Below are 4,541 nucleotides of genomic sequence, written 5' to 3'. Positions count from 1 at the left end.
CTGCCCTGTATTACAACTACAAGTGTAATCACAGTAATCTGACTGAATCCCATTATAGCACCACCAGAGTCTAGACGGCATGATCTCTTGCTCTAAACTCTCTACTCATAATGACATCAGTCAGTATTATACCATTACATTTTTCCCCACACATACAAACAGAAACCAAGAGGCACACACACACACACACACATAGCCCACCCCCCCCCATCCAACATCCAATAATCCACCTAAATCAAACCACAGCGTGACCCCACACGATGTCAAACAGAGTGGACAGAGGATTTGTGATCTCTCTCTCTTAAAAGAAAAAAAAAAAAAAAAAAAAAACAGCACAAGAGACGAACCAGCGGGATCTGTCTCACTAATCTGTATTTGATTTTATTGTGTACGCTTCTCATTCGTTTACCAGCTCTGTTTTGTTTTTTCAACTTTCACCCTCCACCTCCTATCAGTATGCCCTCTGGTTTCTCGGCAAAGTAGATTGATTGTGCTTAATAGTCTGCTTTATGAGGCAGGACATGTTCCAGACAAACACGTGGATTAGAGAGCACAGGGACACATTGTAACTCGAGCACAGATGAAAATGTTTTTGTTTTTTTTCTGGATTTTGTCTGCCCAGCTGAAGTTAAAACTGTCCCCACCAACGGTTCACATGTCCCTGTGTGTTTTCATTAATGATGATGGCGATGCTGCTGTCCTTAAATGGAGGGCATCGGCACCCTCACAATGAAAAACGTCGGACAAGTGGAAACAATAACAACGGCAGTGTCCTCAAAAAGGGTCAGACATCTGATGTGAGGCATTAATCCATTTCAGGTACTGTGGATATGATCCTGCTGCTGGAGGGGCGTGAGGACTGTGATGTCCGCAGGGTGATGTGTTTTTGTCAGTAAGTCCACACTTCGGTCCAGGACGAGATAACGTGACAGCTAATTTTAGTTTCCCTGATCACCATCGGATCAAAATCTTCAATTGACAAACACTTTGGTCCTTGGCGTCTTGAAAACCTTTGGCTGCATCCAGGAAATTTAAAATGATGACACACACACATCACAAGTAACATTTAAGTAAGACATATAAAAGAACATATAAAACAGCCAATCATATGCAAACACATACAGTACATATCTAGCAAAGGGGGCTCTGGTCATGTGGCTTTAGCCCGGTCTCTCGATGGTAGAAGGCGAAGGGGAATGTGTTATTTATTACTACTTTGCTCCTGTCCTCTGTGACAACCCTCAGGGTGAATTTGAAGTGTTTTCTTCTACTAGTAGTTGGCTACAGTTTTATATCTGTAGCCAAGGCCATTGGTTATGTCTGTCATTATAACACTGTACTGACCAAGAGGATTGTTGAGTTCTCAGACCATAATATCATCACTAAAAACAGGTCCAACGGCTAAAAAACCCCAGTCCGCCATGGAGACTGGTAAAGTTGCCTGTTATAAATATCAAAACACACTTCCTGACTGACTAACCACTCACAATTTTTGCGTGCAGTTAGTTATTATTTATATCATGAAAGTAGCGACCTATTTTCCTGAGGGGGGGGAGCCTAGCAGTGCCTCTTGACAACCACTGTATCTTACGAAGCCTTTTTACAAGCACTTATGTTTTAGAGCGGTGCACTAATGAAGCAAAGCCTGCAAGTTACACAACTTGGGTGTAGTCAATGGAAGATATATCCAATACACACTTTGCAAGGGGTGGTGTATTTAAGGCTTCAGTACCTTCCCGGTCCGGCCCCCTGCTGCAGGGCTCACTTGGAAACTCTGCTTTAATTGCTATAATCACTTGCTGCTACCGCCACTGTTGATATAGCATGCCTTTAGCTCCACCCCCACCCCAACATCCAGCTACGCTCTCTATTTATTACCCTTACAATTCATTATCCTAAGGGAATTTGCTGTGTCTTTGCAGGAAGTGACAAAGTCAGAGCCTAGATGCCAAATATCAGTTAAAATTCTGCGCACACACACTCACACACACACACACACACACACACACACATACACACACACACACACACACAAACGCATACATAATAATCTGTTCCACATGAGGCGACCAAAAGCAAGATGATGGGCCTGGACATCCCTCAGTGGTCCCTCTCCACATGCACATGTTGCAGAGCAGTGAAGTACCACTTGATTTGAAGAGCTAAACAGGTCTGGAGGCTTGCCAAAGGGGAGCTCCGATTGCAGTGTTGACATCGCTCTTTCTCATCCTTCACCTGCTATCTATTAGCTCTGTGCTGGTGATACTGGGGCAATGCACCATTGTTTTTTTTCCCACCAGAGTCATTTTTGCCTCAGGCTAGTTTCACTTTTTGGACCCAGAGAGGTTTGGTTGAAAATTAGCGTGGGGCCCTGTGGTATCAGTGGTGTCATGGAAAAAACCCACTTGTTACAACTCTGGTTATTTAAGGAGATTTTAGGGGACAGAAAGATAAATCAGATCAAATAAAAATATGTTTGCCAATCAAAATGAAAATATGATTTTTTTTTTTTTCTTTTTACAGTGCAGTGTTTTTTTTTGTTTTTTTTTTACTTTACATTCAGTGTCTTTGTTCGAATCGTGTGAGAGGCCAGAAAGGTCTCCGTTGTGAAACAGTGCCCAGCTTATTTCTCCTATAATGTGATTATTTGGCTTCGTGTTCCTTTGTGTCCCTCTGTAGTATCAGTGACATGTGAATTATAAAGGCATTGTTCTGTGTTTTGGTCGTGATGCGACACATATTTCAGATTTCAATATACAGCAGCTCCTCGGAGGGATGTGTCATGGTAGTGTGTATTACCCCCCTGAGGAAAGGCAGGTATACGTTTCCACACACACACACACACACACACACACACACACACACAGAAACTCATGCATGCACACTTTCATTGTAGTCACACGCACACACCTAATTGAATGCATGGACACACGCACGCACGCACGCATGCGCGCGCACACACACACACACACACACACACACACACACTCACACACACACTCTTTTTCCCTCTGTCTCTCAGAGGTTGGATTTATGGCTTAAAATGTGGTTTGAGGTGATTTAACTCTGTTGTCCAAGCACAATGATGTAATGAAACATATCACTTCAACAGGGTTTCTGAGAAATTTAAAGGATTAGTTCGTCTAAATTACAAAAAAAATCATTTTCTTCACTGAAAAAATTCAGCAGCGTGTGTTTCCAGGAAAACACTACTTTCTACTAAAGTATTAGTTCCTATGAAAACAGTTGACAGGACTTTATAATTTCATTTTTTGATACTTAGAGAGCATCACAACACATTTCTGTTCATCTCCACAGAATGGGCAGAGAAGCGGGAGAAACAAAACTCAAAATATCTGCAAATCATGCATCTTCTGATCTTTTGTCAGTTGCCGGTAATGAGGTCACAGAACTGCCTTAAGGGGGTTTACAGCCTCTCCTACATACAACACCCTCATTCCTCAATAAGAAAAAGCTCCCCCCAAAAAACCCTTCAGCAGGGGAAATAATAGATCCAACAGATGTGGCGTTTATAAAACCGACAAAAATAACCAATAAAAAGATTCAGTATAAAAAGATGATGAACAGATTGGGAGCAGGGCAGACTACAAAACTGCAAAAATGCAAAAGAAAAAAATCCTGATATTATGAAAAATATCACATGGCCATAAATATCATGATCATATCATGACTTCGATATTATCGAATATCGGCCCAGGTTTATTATTTTAACACCAGGAGGGACAATGATGAGAAACTTCCAGGTTCCGCGGTTAAATAACCCTCAACTGTCTGCGCCTTAATGCTTATTAAGTGGTCCCTGCAGGTATGCACACACACACACACACACATACACACACACAAGTCATGTGTGCTATTCACATTACACGGTCTGCATTTTATTGGCTCTTGTTGATAAACACTGAACAGTGTTTGATAGAAAAGCAAAAGTGTCATGCAAACAGCAAATGCTTTGTAAGTCTTGTAAGCCTGAAATATGCCGAGGTATGCAATATATAATGCACCTAGAAGACAAATTAGTACTCAAATATTCTTATACTCATACATAGAACTCAACATGCTAATTCACACACTAATGATCATACACAAAAGACTTGTAAGATTTAAAAGGTTTTTCAAATTTAAAATAAAATGCACTTTCCAAAAGAATTTAAAGTAAACTGTTTCCAAACTTGCTCATTGTGAATTGTTCTGATATCCAGGTGGTTGAAGAGTAATCCAGCCTTGTGAGCAGAGAGAGTGTGAGCGTCGTATGGCGTCTGGACAGCATCCTTGGGACTGGCGGCTCTGCACGGCAGATCCAGACAGACCTGGAGAGGGGATTTGTTCACGCAGGACTGGGAAACTGGGGCACACTGGGATCTGTGGTTCTCAGAGTTGGAGTCTGGAGAGTCTGGTTTTATAGAACGAGTCGGGGCCGACCCAGCGACGGTCGCTGTCACATCCTGCTGGTCCAGCTGCAACTGGCTGCGTGCAGATATTGGATATCAGTTGCTGTGCTGGCAGCTGTCAGTCACCAC

The sequence above is a fragment of the Seriola dumerili genome, unplaced genomic scaffold (assembly GCF_002260705.1).
Source record: "Seriola dumerili isolate Sdu_G_001 unplaced genomic scaffold, Sdu_1.0 BDQW01000200.1, whole genome shotgun sequence".
Lineage (NCBI taxonomy): Eukaryota > Metazoa > Chordata > Actinopteri > Carangiformes > Carangidae > Seriola > Seriola dumerili.
This window is presented reverse-complemented; position numbering follows the sequence as displayed.